The sequence below is a fragment of the Falco rusticolus genome, chromosome 16, assembly GCF_015220075.1.
Source record: "Falco rusticolus isolate bFalRus1 chromosome 16, bFalRus1.pri, whole genome shotgun sequence".
Lineage (NCBI taxonomy): Eukaryota > Metazoa > Chordata > Aves > Falconiformes > Falconidae > Falco > Falco rusticolus.
In genome coordinates, this window is record NC_051202.1 from 4,882,771 (window position 1) to 4,899,704 (window position 16,934).

Genomic DNA, 16,934 nt, shown 5'->3' on the forward strand with positions numbered 1-16,934 from the left:
AATGTCATTTGCAAGCCTTAATCTCATTATTCTGTGGGGATGTGAACAACTCTTTCTGCATACTCACAACTGAGCTAGCTAGTGACCGAATCAGATCACATTTCAAAGTCATTTTTCATTCTTTTCTCACGTTTCCACGTGTGAATTACACAAAACTCGTAGCTGAAGAGGAGCCCCGAGGGTTTACTATTGTGTTAACAAAACCCTCTTCCTCTTATTTTTGTTGAGGGGCAGCTAACAGGCATGTGCTTCTCTCCTCTGTGCCTTTCCCCCCACAGGTTTCCTTTATTTTTTAAGCAAACGTACCCAAAAATCTCTGACAGGGACCCCTGAGCACACACTTACTAAGCTGCAATGAAATAAACTTTAAAGGTTGGTGTTAACAAAAACTTAGGACGTTAAGCACTTACAAGTTCAGGGGAAATACTTGCCCTGAATCCTGAGCTGTGCTTGCTACCTCTTGTAATCAAACCCCACAATCGAGTCAAGAAACCCATGTGGCTAGTTGCAGTCATCTTGGGAGCTTTACTAGCCCAAAAGAAAATTGCTGGCAAATTGGAAACAGCTGTAGCATTGGAGACAAAAAAACCCCAACCAAAACCAAACCAAAAAAACCCCACACCACCCACACCCCCCCCCGCTACACTCCTGAGCAGAGAAAGTTACAGAAGTTTTATTTATACAAATAGCTCCAACTGCAGACATGACATTTCAAGTTTTTATCAACAAACCGTAGGTGACTTGTGTATAAGCAACATTTCAACATTCATCACTGGCAGGGATTTTGTAAAGATACTTATGAAACCTCTCCCTCTCGCACACAGGCGCTGCCAGTTTGCTCCTGTGGCAGCTGCTCTTGCCTGTGCCTATGCCCCCTTTAACAGGGTGCTAGCAACACAAACAGTGACATAAAACCCACAGAGAATTTTATCCAAGGGGTGGGATTGGGGGGGAACCTGACAAATGCTTGATTCTCATAAGCCTGTCGGACAATTGCTAGAACAAATGAAACAGTGGAAAAGCTCGGAGTCCTGCAAAATGTGCTCTTTTCATGTTTTCTATTTATTAGATACGTTAAGAGAAAACAGACTCATATGAGTCCCAAATGTAGGCAGAGTATTAAAAGAGGCATGTGTATGCTCCAGCAATTACAGCTGAATTTGATTAAAAACGTCATGAGGACTGCAAAAGCAGGAGTTACCTGATACACTAACCCTGAGGTTCCTTTAGGATGAATTATAACACAATTCATTTTATTTTAATAGGTCACTATAAGATTAACTGTTTAAGGATGGAGCTGTGCTATAAATGTTTACATCAAACCAGAAATAAGCAAGCTTTACTTTCTGGTTGTTTAGAAATAATGTTTATTACATTTTAAAATTCCTCAACATGTTGATTAGAAATAAGGGGAAAGTATGTGAAGTCAAAAGGAGTTCCAGTGCTTGACATGTAACCACACACACACTTATGTGCTTCAGTTTCTCTTTCCTAGGAGGAAAATGTGGTGATTTTTAAACTGGCCGTCATCATTTCCACATGCTATGGGAGAATAATGACAACAAATTTTTCCCCGCCCTGCACCTTTCATGGTCTTGGTTCAAAATTTGAATGCACTTTGTAGCCTGGGCCCATGGTCAGGAAGACCACCCAGCACCTGGGTGACAACTCTGCCTCAGTAGGCCAGAGAAATCAGCCCCCACAACAGCCAGATTTGTGTGGGGGGGAGGGAGAAAGCTTGAAGACCCATCCGTGACCGAGGGGCAAAATTTCACAGGCATGAAGGGCTTCAAAACACCTTCCCACTTTCTGTTCCCAAAGCGGGGACCCTGTCTTTGAACTTGCTTTAGCTGGTACAAACATATCCCACAGACAGGTCCAAGAGACTGAATAAAATTAGCTTCATAAATTTTCCCCTCAAGAAAGAAAGAAAGGGTGAATCAGAACTACCATGAAGAGATGATCATCTGATTTTTCATCTGGTGTACTTCTGGGGAGTTTTTGGATGAGATAAGAACCCCTCTGCGGCTGCAAGGTTTTTTTCTCCTGTGCTATCTTTAAGCAACATCTGATATAATAGGTACTTGTGTATGGCTGGAACTCCAAGGAGCAGTTGAATTTAATTTTCATCATAATAGCACCATATTTCTGAAACTAAAATATGAATTATATAGGAAATTCCTACCTGTTAAAGTGTATTTTCATTTACAATTGACAAGCCAGGCAAATTTCAAATTTTAGCATGAAAAGAGATTTCTGTAATGTTTACTTCGAGGAAAACCGAAATTATAATCTCAAAAAGGTTTCATTCAGAGAAATCAGAAAGACCCATTTCAATGAAGATAGGCTGTTTCATTTCTACTAGTCGATGTAACTAAAAGCACTTTGACAAATTCCACTGAAAATCAGCAAAACCACTATAAATATTTTTGGGGAAAACCTTCCAGCTTTGCTAAATCACTCTCTACCAGGACAAACACCTTTGAAACAGAATATGTTTCACCCTGGTCTAATATTAATGATGAATGTGATTGGTATATTAAAATAAATAATCATAAATTATTGATAAAATCGTTATCACAACAAAAGAAAAGCTTTAGTTACAGAGATAAAATGAGGGGATAGGAGAAAAGAAATTGCCATAATTGTTAGATTCTGTATTATTCTTGAAAAAGGAATGTTGGGTGAAGGTTCATGTATGTCCCAGGAATTATAAATTTTGCTTAATAGGAACAAGATTTTTCACTTTTGCTGAACTGTCTTGATTTGAGGACATGTTACTGTTCAGACTATTTACTTTGACTATTGTTTGTTGAAAGTTAGAAAAAGTGTGGGTTTTGGTTTTGTTTTGAAAGACATGATCATTTACAAAATGTTGGAGTTTCTACTCCCTATTGTTTATAAACATTCGAGGAAATTTTTTACTGTCCCTAGGATGCCATGTAACTCTCCTGTTAAACCAGTTCTGGTTTGTGACTGGGCTCTTTTGGTCCTCAGTTCATGTGTTTTTTCTTTAGTTTTCTTACTAGACTTTAGCAATATCCTCCTGCAGTTAGGTTAGGCAGAATACAAATGTTCTAATGAAAGACTCAACATTTCCTGACCCAAATACCATTTATTAGACAAAAGGGTGGGAAGAAAAGTTTAAGGACAGGGTGGTAAGACCTTAGGACCCATGAGAGCATCTTAGTGGCAGAAGTGGGACAGAAATCATTGCGAACCCTTTAGGCCACGCAAGCTCTGATCCTCCTGAGTGCTCCCCGCCAGCCGTTGCACGGAGCCTACACTCTCCTGGGACCTCACTGCTGGAGATGTGGCCCCTGGTGATGCCGTTTTTACAGGGATTTTTGCGTTCAGCCCCTTCAACGTTCATTCGGTGACAAAACACCTGTTGGCCATGCTGCCCCTTGAAGCTGCACCTGGAGAGATTTACCTGAGCAGCCACGGCCACGGGTGACGGGGCTGCTGCCCGTTCCGAGGTCCCCGAATGAAGATGGGTCATGCTGAGGTCTCCTCCATGGCAGGGACATCTGAGGTGAATGGTGCCTGGGGCCTCCTTCATGCCCCTGAGGGGTCTTCAAGCTTGTTGAAGGGCAAGGGGACATGCTATGGGGGACATGGCCCTCGAGGGGAGGAAGGGTCTGTGCTGGGGGGGACCCTGCAGCCCTTAGGGGGCAGAGGGAACGGGGCCCTGCGGTCCTCCCCGTGCCAGACAAAATGGCAGGACGTGTTGTGAGGAGCGCCCCACCCTGTCAGTCTCAGCCCGTCAGGGGTTTGCAATTGGCCGTTCTCCCCCAGAGGGCGGGTCAAGGGCCACGGGCAGCCAATGGGAAGTGCAGGGCACTTCACACCTCTCCAGAGCAGCCGTGAAATGGCCGTTGTTCTGCTCCCCTCAGCCGCCATGGCAGCTGCGGCACTCGGCACGTTCCTCCCCAAAATCCCTGTGCTCCCTGTCTTGCGCCCTCTTTTGCCCCTCTTTTTTCAGAGGAGGGTCCATCTTCTGCACCCTTTTTTGCCCTATATGCCTAGTGTGCCCCTTCAAGTAAATAATACCAATATTTTTCATCCCAAATGAGCCCCTGCCACTCTCTTTCACTTTCACATGCCAGCATAAACACCTGCCTAGCGAACTAGAAAAATAGAAGAAAAAAGTAAAAGAAATTAAAAGCAAGCCTCTTCCTCTGGCAGAGTTTTGCCTCAAGAAAAGAGAAGTGGCCGTGACCCCAAGTTCACTGCAAGATTCACTGTTACTTTGCTTTTTCGTCACTGATTTTACATGAGGCACCTCTTCCAGGAGAAGGGAAGATCAAAATCTTTTTTTGAAATGTAAAACTTGAGGTTGCCCTTGTCTCCTTCATGGCTCCCCCTCCTTGTGTAGTCCAGCTCCACAGCTTGATCCCTTTGTGTCTGGTCCTTCTGGGATTTCTTTTTTGCTTTCTTTAAGCAAAACCCTAAAGTCTTGCACTGTGCTGACGGGAACACGCAGCTCCCTCAGAGCCTCCCTGGCCATTTTTTGCTTGAGCTCCTGAAGTAGCTGCGGCTCAGAGACCAGGCAGCCTATGAAGACACATCTGGAGCTCTAAAGCTCCATCTGCTCTGGTGTCCACAGAAAAACAAACAACCAAGCAAACACATCAATTATTTCTTTCCAGAGGTTAATTTCTTGAAAACATCTCACCTTGTATTTGAGCCAGTGTGGATGGTAAAGGAGGTAAAGGATGATAAAGGAGGGAAGAGAGCGAGAAGAGAGTCAGCTCCACCAAAAGGCAACATAAACAGCTGAATGCATGGGAAGGAAACAAAAAGGAAAAAAAAAAAAAAGAGAGAGGTAATTTAAAGCAAAAGAAATGGCTAAAACAGGAGCTTGATGCAATTCCAAGTGTTTTGACACGGAAGCATGTTTCCCATTCCACTTCTCTGCAGAGAAGGTTTCTCTTCGAATTAGATGAACCGTAAAATAAAAAGGAAATTTAGAACAACACTGTAAAATGGTGTTTTACAGCCCTTTCCACGAAAGGCTTTCCCTTGAAGAGCTCTTATACCTCAGGCCTTGTCTACGCACTATCATCAGACAGCTTGGAGTATACCAGTCAAATTAAAGCATTTCAGTGCCCGCTCCTCCCGAGCGAGGCTGCAGCTTTTCGGTATAAAGGTGCTTTATGTGAGAGTAACTATTCCCATATGGAAAGGAGCGATGATTTGGGAAATCTCTCTGGCTAATATTATGAAGTGCTTGCTGTGAGCATTTGCTGTATCCTGAAATGGTTCAATGTCAGGGCATATCCCTGTTTGCTGGCAGGGCCTTGGGGACATCTCTAGCAGAACAGAGACTACAGAAAGAACCGAGTTCAGTAAGACTTTATTTTGACCGGTGGTTTATGGGCCAGCCTCCTTTGAAGATGAAAGTAATGTTCCCTATGCAAGGAAAGGAGATGGGAGGAATGCAGATTTGCCTCGGACAACAAAGGTGTGGAGGGGATGAGGCAGGGATTTGGAGATTCACAAGTGAAAGAGAAACCTGTGAAGAAGGGAAGGCTTGGCTTCCTTCTGTGCCCATGACAGAGAGCACTTGAGGAATATGCTCAGAGGTGCCTGCCCCATGGGCACTGCCTGGAGCATTGGTTCAGCTCTGGTGCCCTGACCACACCAACCCTGGGACACTGGAACTCACTACTGAAGCTGGATGTGTGTTAGGACTGTGACAACAAGGGGAGGAAAACTGAAGATGCTGGAGCAAGTTAACTACAGAGTAGCTGCATCCAAACGAAAGGCTGTACCAGTAAATGAGAAAAAAAAAACCCACCCACCCACCCACCCAGATAAGAATACCTTTAACTCAGCTAAATCAGTGCAAAGTATGTGGTGGTCCAGGGTTCTGCAGCTGATGGTTGTTGGAAATAAATGTTACATAAAGCTCTCTTTCCACTCAGTAGCTAAGATATGAAAGATATGTCACAAATCACACGTTTTAAGGTAAAACCAGACCACCTCTCCTCCATGACATTGTTTGCAAGTCTTTTCCTATTTAGAAACAAGCCTCAGAACATGAAGACTTCATCTAGTTGGCTTTCATAGGAAGGGTATACAGACTTCATCTAGTTGGCTTTCAGAGGAAGGGTATACAACCTCACTTTTTCATTCCACAACCATGCTTAGAGACAGTCTTTTGAGCTGTCTAGAACAATGTGAATTACTCGTCTGGTATAACTCGCCCAGATATTTTTGTCTTTGAAAAACATTACAGATGAAGCCTACACACTTTTCCAGTTACTATCAAAAACCTTGTCCACATGGGGATAAAAGGTGATTATAAAAATATCCTAGTGACCATTGTGAACAGCTACTACCTCGTCCTGTTGGTACTAAGCCACATTGCTCTAGGTGGCATATGAACAAAGACCAGATGATGCTCTGGGCCCCAGAGAGCTTCTAGATTTACACAACACATTATAAAATCCTGTAGTGTGATAGACTGACCTGTGAGCTGCTGTTGAAGCCAGCATGTGCTCTGCAATCCTTGAAAATCAAGCAGTTTATTTTAGGAGCCTGCCTATGGATTGAGTAGCTTAAATTTGGGCTCCTAATTGGAAAATATTCCAAGTCTATAAAGAGATCAAGATGTTTCCTTTTTCCATCCCAGGCACAAGCCCCCCCTGAACAACTAAAAGTGAATCCCCTCTAAGCACTGTTTGCTGCGGGGAACTGAAGTCGTGACACTGAGTCACACATCCTTGGGTCTTTAGAGGTGTCCGGTTGCTCGCTCAACGTGTTGACTCTGCTCCAGTCACTAGCCCTATTTCCTGGACTTATCTCACCGACCAGATTTCCCCTCCTCTTTCTCCCTCCTGTGGCTCATAAACACTTGAAATCTACTGTAAACCCAATCTAGGCTCACAGCTTGTTGTGAGTACAAGCAGCAGCAGATAGCAGGAGATAAGGAGTGAGGCCACATTGTCTTTTTCCAGCCTGCACTGAATATTCACTTTTAAATCTGAAAATTGTTTGCTTAAGGAAAAGGAAATGTGCATGTGTGCTTTGGGGGTCAGCAAGAGAGGGGAGGAAAAAGAGGAAGGGAGCTGTTTTAGAGACCAAATTGGGTCGTACGAAAGGGAGGATTGATGGAGATTGATGAAGGAAGTTCAATGAAGGTCCCAGTGCAATGGGCACTTGTAAACCCTCTGCTCCTGTTATCCTGCCCTGTTCCGAAGCATCAGACCATTCCCAAAGGGGAGGTGGTGTTTCCGCAGTGGAGCCCTTGGATGACCATCTCCCTCCACGCACTCCGAGGCCAGGTTTTACTGGAGTGACACCCAGTGGGAAGTTGCCCAAGCCATGGGGAAGGGCTCCAGGCTGTGTCCACATGAGAGAAGCTCTGCCGAACTGCTGTGCTATTGGTGTGACTTAATCACTAAACTGGTAAAATATCGCAGTGTAAACACACTCATACCCGCTGCTCAAACTGGAATGCTGGAACGGTGGGAAATCTTACCTCCCCTCTCCTGCATGCATGGAAAACACTCTGTATTTCATGTCCCAGCAGCGCCAGATGACATATTGTCACTTGTCCATATCAGCTACTGCTCACACCAGCAGAACTAACTTATTTCACTTCCCGGATCAAGAGGAGGTCAGGTCTAACTGCGGGCTTTGGTAAGCACAGTTCTGTTGATGCCCGTGAAGCAGTGTGATTCCTGCCTGACAGCACTCTGCCGGCAGCATCATGGTGCTGGGGTGGTTGCAGTGACAAAATAATGTACTTTTGCAGGTGCAGCTGACTTTGCTCATGTGGTGGTTTTATTGCACAGCTACAATGCAGAGCTGCAGCAGCTCTGTCTGTGCTAGGGGTGTTGTGGGGTGCATGGATACTCCTGAGCTGGTAAAATGCTCAGAGTGAAGGAAAACTCTGGAGCTACATGGCCATAAACACTTTTATACAACTGTTTCTGCACAAGGCAGGGATGGTCCCTTTAGCTGTATCACTACAGTTAACGCAGCAAAGCTCTCTAGCACAAATTTTGATCACGGTGACAAAGCTCCCACTGATTCCTACAGGAAGAGAAATCTGCTCAAAGTAAGCAAATCCAGCAGCCCCAGAACGCTTCTCTCTGAACCGTGCAAAATTTTCCTTTTGATCTTTGAGGTACCAAGATATCCCAGCTTCCACGGATCAGATAATGACTTAGGGCCCGAGGCAGCCCAAGTCTGAAGGGAATGATAAAGGAGTGTTTGTGATCCCTGCATGGAAAGTGCTATGTAATTTTATGAATTGATCTCCTGATGGTGCTGAAGTCAAAAAAACCCACTGTTGCACTTGCTGGGTGCAAGATTGAGACCTTTTGTGATAAATTTGGAGTTCTTTGTATGTGTTCCTTGAGAAGCTGGGATACAGCAGAGATACAACCAACACAGGGAAATGTGAGGGGTTAATCCTCCTCTCTTCTCTGTGGGGCAGCTTTAAGGTGCACGTGCAGGAAGGACCCACATTTTTATAATAGCTTTCAGACCAGCTACCTCTCAAGAATTGTCTTTGAGGACAAACGTACTGGAAACAACCAGAAACAGTGAAAAATTATGAGGCGTAAGAAAGTAAAGAAGAAATTGGTCTGGCCATTGCTGTCTTCTTTATCAATGGACCAGGCATGCCTCATTTGGAAAACTTGACTCATTTCCTGGGATCAGAGAGGCTCCGAGGAAGCTCCAGGAGCTGAAAGAGGAATATGAGCTGGTGACCAAGTGCTCCGTGGAGGCAGCTCTTCAACTTGTAGCAAGTCAACTACCAAAAAGATGTCTGTACCAATAGATGTAATGGGTCCTAGTGGGATTTACAAAACCCTCTGGCCCCAGGAAATGCAGTCCGTGGGAATTAAGTACTAGTGCGCTTTGCCACATGCCGTTTTAAAGAGTCTGTACTTTGCAGACCTGTCCTTCATCTGTCCTGTGTTTTGGTTCCCCATCTGCAAAATAGAGATAATAGCATGGCTCCATTACACAAAGTCATTGTGAAGATAACTATGCTCAGATGCTATGGCAACAAGGGCTGTGTAATATTGAAGATAGCAAGGGATGCTAAGGACGGAGAGCTGGCTTGTGTCAAGCATGGCCTTTTGCTGGGAAAGGATGGAGCAAACCAGCAGAGCCTCCCTTCATCAGTCGTTTCCCAGAGAAACTGCGCAGGTCTCACACGCAGGGAGTGGCTGAAGTGTCGGACGAGTTTATTTTAGAAAGAGCAGTCTCAATCCACGCGGATTCTCTACTCCATCACATCTTCTCACCTCCACACACCACTGTCTCTGACCTCCCTCAGCAAAGTCCTTCATCTTCCTTGTGTTTACGCATTGCCACTGAAGTAGAAGGGCAATGAAAGCAGATGGCAGCTGCAAAACCCGAGCTTTTATGGCCGAGCCATCAAAAAAAAAAGGCCTCAGAAAATATGGAGTGGAAATCTGAGGGCCTGGGGAGCTGCTAAAACACCACCCTGAGTCCCTAGCTGAAGTCAGGTAAGCTCTTTGTGGGCTTTCCTTCACCTGGACCCTTCGTGGTAGAGTGGTTTCAGCTCCTGTTCTCCATCCTTGCCCATTTCCTGGCTCCTGCTGCGACACTTTGATTCATAGGGCCCAACCACCCGTAACCACCCAGGGAAATAGAAGGTAAGCCAGGCAGCTATGGTCATTCATTTTCCCCTCAGGGGGAGGAAAAGAGGCCAAAGATAAGATCGCTTCATTTAAGCCAGAATCCATTTTTCACTGGCCAAATCTTGCAAGTGTGATCCCTCCAGGAGGAACAGCATGGCCACCACTGTCTTCAGTAGAGTCAAAACCTAAACTACCTGGAACAAGATTCTTTGTCCTCAGAGCCACCTTTCCCTGGCTGATTTTCTGCGTGCACAATGCAGACATTTCCTGGGAATCAGGACTTTTAGTTCTGCCACAGGCATACCAAATGACCCTGTGCCTCAGTTTCCCCATCCCTGTTTATCAGGACTTTCACGATACAAAACCATCGGACATTTCCACTTCTCTGAAGAGCCTTGGTGACAGTTCCTCGTCAGCTTGGGAGGAGACAGGCTCTCTCCCATTTCCCATTCCATTATCCTCTTCATAAAAATGAACTTTCATCAGGCCTATTTTAAAATGTTTGGGTTTTGTTTGCTACTGTAATCATTAGCTAGCCGCCAGATGGCAAGGCAACACAAGCCAGCAAGCTTTCCAAGTTTCTGCTTAAGACAATGACACAATCGAGGACAAATAAACAGAAACAGAAGAGCAGAACGTAAGCAAGCGCAGAGCACCAGGATGTGGGAGCAGGAGGGGGCCAGCCCTGGAGAGAGGATCAAAGAGGCACCCGCCCCAGCAGGGCAGTCCGGCTCGTGGCTGCAGCCTTGCCCTGGTCCTCGTCTGCCCCAGCACCCAGTGGCAAATACTTCAGCAGAGGGTCCAAGGAGTGTCCCTGAGAAGGATGCAACAGCATTGCGTGGCGATTGGCTTTCTTGGTTGGTTGGGTTTGGTGGTTTGGTTTTTTTTTTCCTTTCTCTGTTGCAAGATGTTCTGCGGACAGAAAAATTAATAAGGCCTGGTTTCCTGTGGGCTCGTATTCCTTGTCCCCTAACTCATCACATTCCTCCCACTGTGTCCTCTCTGACAGGCGAAGATTAGGCCAGGGCTGGGCTGGTGCTGATTAGTGCTGGCCGCCAAGCAGAAGGCGTAACATCAGAGCCCTGCCGGCCTCTTCCTTGGTGGGGGGCTAATCTAGGTCTCTCTCCTCCACCCAGCTGCTGATTTTTGCGAAATCTGTAGAAATTTAATTACGATTGGGACATCTAGCCTTTTAGAGGCTGGAGTCAGCCAAGGAGGTAGAGAGGGGAGTTAAAGCAGATGGGCAAGTGAGGAGATGGCTTGGGCTTCCTTTCCTTGGGAGCCTGGCTAACCCTCCCTGCTGCGTGGGTGCAGCAGCACGGCAATGGTTCACAAATGTCCCTTGAATTCAGACGTTCTTCCGAGTGTTTTCCAATTGGAAGTGCCCTGTTTTGATAGTTGTCAAATGCTTATATTTTTTTTCCATCCTGAGAAACATTTGGTTAGAAAGAGCCTTTTGATTCTATTTCAAACAGCACAAAAGCTCAATATTTAGGTGTTTTGGTTATTTAAAAAATAAATACTCCTATTTTCATGACCCCTTCCCCCCTCTCTTTTTTTTTTAACATATTTCAGCTGGAATAGTCAAGGCTTCAAAAGCACTGATGAATCAGAAAGCGCATTTTTTGCACTGTTTGGTGGAGTTGCCTGTCCTGGGGGACGTGGCTCATCGCTGGCTGCTCCTCATCCTGCTCTCACTGCAACGTTGCTGTTCACTTCAACGGGACCAAGATACAGCCGGCGATGTCCGGCAATGGGAAACTTAGGCTGGTTTTGAGTCTGAAAGCTAAAAGGTGCTTACACTGCGACCATGAATAAAATGATTTGCCAAATGTAGGCTGGTTCCTAATGTGGCTTGCACTTGGATCAATGCACTTGGCAAGAGTTGGGATGAAGGCTGAGGATCGTTGCAATGCTAGGGCTGAGCCACGCAGGCTGCGGCTGAGCTGCAGGCAGGGCAGAGCGAAGCGTAGAGGCTCCCTGCCCAGGCTATATCTGCCTGGTAATTATAGAGACAGCCGTGATGTCACCCAGGGTGGAGATTTACATTCACCAGCATGAAATTTTGTATGGGCAGCCTGTAAAGCAGCGCAGTGACCGTCCCTTTCCAGCATGCATGCAGATTAATGGGTCTGCGAAGGAAACCATCACCCTCCTGCCTTCTGCCCTGTACTGTTCTGGCAAGTGGCAAGATGCTGTTTTGCCTCAGGAGAGGGTGACACCACGAAATGTCAGAGCTTTGCCTGTGAGGGGGGAATTCTTTCCATTCCTCTCAAAAGCCCTGTCCCAGATTTTGTCCTGGAATAATATCAAATCCTCTGAGGATTTACTGTGGTGCTTATTAAAGTTTCCAACGTGCTTTGTGTGTCTCCTAAACACCTGAGAAAGGCGAGCCTTACCCTAGAAGGCTCGCCATCCAAAACACCTCCTCGCCCAGCAGAAACCTTGTCTCTGGGCAGATGGCCACGTCATGAGCTGAGCAGCTGGAGGAGGGTGAATTATTCCTATTACTTAACATACTACAAAAATAACAGCCAGACCACTTATTCCAAAGCTCCCGTGAGAGTCTGGGCACAAGCTGGGTTAGGAGTGGGTGGCACCACCCATCCCGGGTAGACCACTGTGGAGTGACTTGCATACCATGAGTGGTATGTGTGCCCGTGAAGTGGCTCCTGCTGCTAAAAAGTCCCTTGTGCTGGGTGTTGTGATTGCCGGCTGATTTGGCACGTGATAATTTCAGCTACCCCACAAACTCGTGGAGCCTGGGCATCCTCATTCCTCATCTGCACAAGAAAAACGGCCGTAGCTTCTAGCTGTGCTGGCTTGAATGATGGCAACAGTTGAAACAGCAACACTGAGGAAAAGAAGTACCCCTCCTACAAATCTGGAGCTACCTGAAATATTTCAAGATCCCAGATTTCCCAGTGTACAAGTATAATTGGGATCACAGATCTTTTGTTTTTAAGTTTCCCCACCCTACATAAACACTTTTTATTTGCTAAGTTCAAATCACCTGCCAAGGTCATGATGATCATCCCAGCTCTGGAGACGGTACTGTCCCTGCCCAAGGGCACAGCCAGTTTCTCTATAATTAGTCAGATTTTTCTTCATATTGAAGAAAATATAACGTTACCTAGAGAAAGATGCTGCATTTGGTGGCATGTGGAAATACCAGCAAGTATTTTCACCAAGGCTAGAACCTCACTGTTCTCTGCTTTACTCAGACTCCTTGTTTCACTTATGGTAGTTTCACAAGGCACAGAAAGATTTCCAGTTTTCAAGGCTTGAGATTATTCACTGCCCTGATGCATCTCAAAATTGACAAGGAAAGATATACACCATGGTATTTTTCACTTGGCTGGGCAACATGAGATGGACCCAGTTGGAGACAAGCAACCTCAGCAGACAAGAAGAAGGATGCTGAAGCTTCCCATGCTGGCCAGAGACAGGGCAGCACCACCCAGAGAAAGCAATATTATTTGTACAAAGAAGCCAGTTTCTGCTCTCTGAACTTTAGAGCTTGTATTTTCCTTATTTATTTTACTTAACCCCTTGCTCTGGGGGAATTAAATGATGCAGAGGGTAGAGCTCAGACCTGGGAACTGTGGCAAGTAAATCAGGTTTGCTGGTGTAGAGAAATCTCTCTGCATTTCTGTTTGGGCCTTTTTTAAATGACTGCAATGGAATGAGCATAGGCAGGCTCCAGAAAGGATGGCTGAAAGGCACTGAGTGGAATATCTGTCTTTATTTAACTTGGAAGGAGCAGTGCTATTGCCTTTCTATTGCCTACTGAGGTCACTGCTGCAGTCCGTCGCGCTTGCTGGCTCCCGGCTGCTGGGACACGCTGCCCAAGTCCCGCCGGTTTATCCGACAGCCGGCCACCATCAGAGGTGTTTTTCTTTGCACCGCCGCTTCCCAGTCTCGCTGGGAGACCTGCTTGCAAGCCAGCGCCTGTCACCAAACCAGAGCTCCACCTCTGCCAAATGATTCATTTCTCCTGACTTCAGACTTTATACATATATATATATGTATATATTTACATATGTAAAACCTACCGCAGCGGTGTCTGGAGGTGAAAGTGCTCTCTTGTGGCATGCTGTCCCCTGGCTTTGCTCCCAGGGATCCCTGTCCCCAGCCAGGAAGAGTGGGATGGGGTTCATGCTCTTGGTGGGACGCAGCAGGGGCAGCGGCTTTGAGCAGAGTTGCAGGATTGGGTTCAGCTCCCAGCTGCAGCAAGGCTCAACCCAAGCAAGACGAAATATCCTGCTGTCTGCCTCCAGCACCACGGCACGGTGCACAGATGAGCAGATCTGAAAGCTCAACCAAGGTATGAACATCATGCCAGATGATCCAGACTCAGGCACAACCTTTCAGCCGTGATTACTGGGCTTTCTTTAAGCAACTGCATGCCCTGACATGAAAATAGTAAGTGGAATCAGGCCCATCAGGTGGCCAGGGCTGCTGTGAGCACGTGGAAGCGTGGGCCAGGGTGGGGTCTGTTACCTTTGGACCTGTCATTGACTTGCAAAGTCAGGCTAGGGAAAAGATGGGTGTTTTGGCATGGGTTTACACCTGGAGGGCTCAGTGTCTGAGCTTAAATCAATGATATTAAAACAGTGCAGAAAGTGGGCTGGGGCACCAGGTGTAAGCTGAGAACTGGCCTCACTTCGGTACGGCTGAGGTTAACCAGAGCAGAAAACCAGATCAGGATGTCCCCATGTGGGATTGCACCAGCCTGAGGGCACTGGTGCAACCCAACGAGCTTCCCTTTCTGTGGGGACATGTCCTCCTGCCCTCTGAGATGGGCATTTGTCCTTTTTAGGTATGCTAACCCAGCAGCGTTTCCTGGCTGGGCTGTCTGCAGGTGCAAGGACACCCCATGACATTGGCTTATGCTCCGACCACCAAGCGAAGATCATCCGAGCAAGGACTCAAGTCTTGGCTGGGGACACTTGGGTTTCTGTTCCCGCGTGCTCTTGGTGGGTGATCTGGGGCAAGGTGCTGTGCCAGGAGCCATGAGCGCCCTGCGGTGCCTTGCTCCTGCTGACTTCCCAAATATCATCTCCGTGGAGCTGCAGAGACCTGACCACAGCCCGTCGCAGTGCCTGTTTGCACTTTGGGATGAGTTTGCAGAAGGGGAATGAGAACACTTCCTTACCACCCAGGGATGCTATAAATACAGTAAAGATTATGTCATGTGCAGATGAAACAGGCCATAAATGTCCATCAGAGACACCCATACAGCAGGAAGGCTGCAGATCTGCATGGGGTTGCCCCTGGGAGGTGGGTGTCAAAATCCCCCCAGCTTTCATGGCTTGGTGGCCGGGGATGCGAGTGCTTTCCCTGGGAGTGGGGATGTTGCTCACACCTGTGTTGTCAATGTGCTGTGAGGCTTTCGTGGGAAGTCCCATCAAGTCACGTGAAAAGGAAAGCTGCAACCTGCAGCCTTCATGAATATGCCTTCTTTCCCTTTTTTTTTTTTTTCACAGTTATTTTGTTGTTGTTGGGGTTTTTTTGGTTTTTTTTTTTTTTTGCTTTATTGGTCTGGCCAGATGTTCTAAACATCTGGCAACGGCATGTTTATTTTTTAGGCTCTTCTGTATTATGTTAGTGACATAGCAGCAGAGAAAGGAGCAGAAACATCTCTGTCGCATCTTTTACTGCACATCTCAGATGTTTCAGCATCTTTGCTGCTGGTCCGCTGGTGCCTGGTGGCACCCTGTGGTTGGCAGCATGCCATCCCTGGCTTTCCTGTCATGGCCCCAGTTAAACTGGGCAACCTCCAGTATATCCCAGTGCCAGGAAGCCTAGTTTTGAGGCATGGTACAGAAGGAGATGAATAATCAGCGGGGCTAAGTCTGAGGTTTGGCTTTGGTAGGGCTCTGCTTTGTCACCTCTAACATGCTTTAAGCACTGCGTAATAAGTCACATGTAAAGTTCTGGCTGGAATTTTTCCCTGAAGAAAGGTAATGATAAAATACTATTTTTATTTTCTAAGTGAAAAAAATTCACAGACTTGCCCCAACTGTAGAATGGAAATATTATCAGGAAACTACAAATCAATATTTTTTAGTTATTTAAAGAAAAGAGATAATAGGTTCTTTAACAAAAATCAATTGGGGGCATAAGGTAAAACATTTGTTTTTCCACTTTGGAGCTGAGAAGTCCATTTTATATGTGTGTGGGGAAAAAAAGCTGTGCACGCGTTCTGGACAAGCTCCACTTACGAGCATCCCCCGTCTGTCTGTCGCAAGAGAGCACACACTGTCAGCTCTCCAGCTGTGGTTTTGAACTGCCGGCCTGTGGTGAGCAGGAAAGTAATTACTCTATAGCGCCGTTTTCACAGCTCTCTTTTATGGAGACAGTATTGTCTGGAAGCCGGGTCTGTCTCGCTAAATATTCACTGATAAAGCTGTGGCTCGCTGCTCCAGAAGTGAAACAGGAAATTTATCCAACACCTCTGTGGAGCCACAGAGAGCAGAATGCTGGAAGACTGGAAAGTGTAAAAATTATTTCAAGGTACAGAAGTCCTCGGCCTGGGCTTTGGGTTGTGAAAATTGAGGTTGCTCTGCTGACATTTGTACAGATTTGCTGCAGCGAGGTGAGGAATTTCATGATTGCAAAGGCATATTCCCAAGCAAAATTGTCCTCCCGTGTTGTGGTCTTAATAATAAAGTTCCAAACCAGCTGGCTGCTCTGTCTTACCTCAAACCAAAAGGGGATTTGTGTTCTTACCATATTACCCATCAACTTCAATTATCTTCCTTTTCCCTCTGTGTGGGAAAGAAGATCCATGAAACAAGCCAGAAGGGAAAGAAATACATTTTTTTAGAAACAAATGTGTTAATTCTCCCATCTCCCCATCTCCAGGGGAGTGGTCAAAGAAGGAAGGGATGTGAATCAGGACTGCTGGGTCTTATTTTAGAAAGAGCTTTTGAGGGACACCGAGGGCACACCGCGGGGCTCATTGCCCACCGTCAATGGTGCTTTTAAGGAACCACAGAAGAAACATGGAGCCACTGAGGGTTTCAGCTGCCGTGGCAGGTTGCTGCATCCCATGTCCCAGGTGTCTCAGCTCTGTGCAGAAGGGATGGACTCTGCTGGTGCCTATCTGGGGATCAGCACGTTATCGAGGATTAGAGGAATTACCAAAGGTTTGCAGGAGACTACCAGCAAGCTAGCAGGGGGTCAGAAGGTTATCAGTGTGATGGAGAAACTATATTTCTTGTATGTCTTTTCACGAGAGGAAAAAACCTCAGCTGAGTTGGAAACATTTACTGCTCCTGCTCGGCAGCACTATCA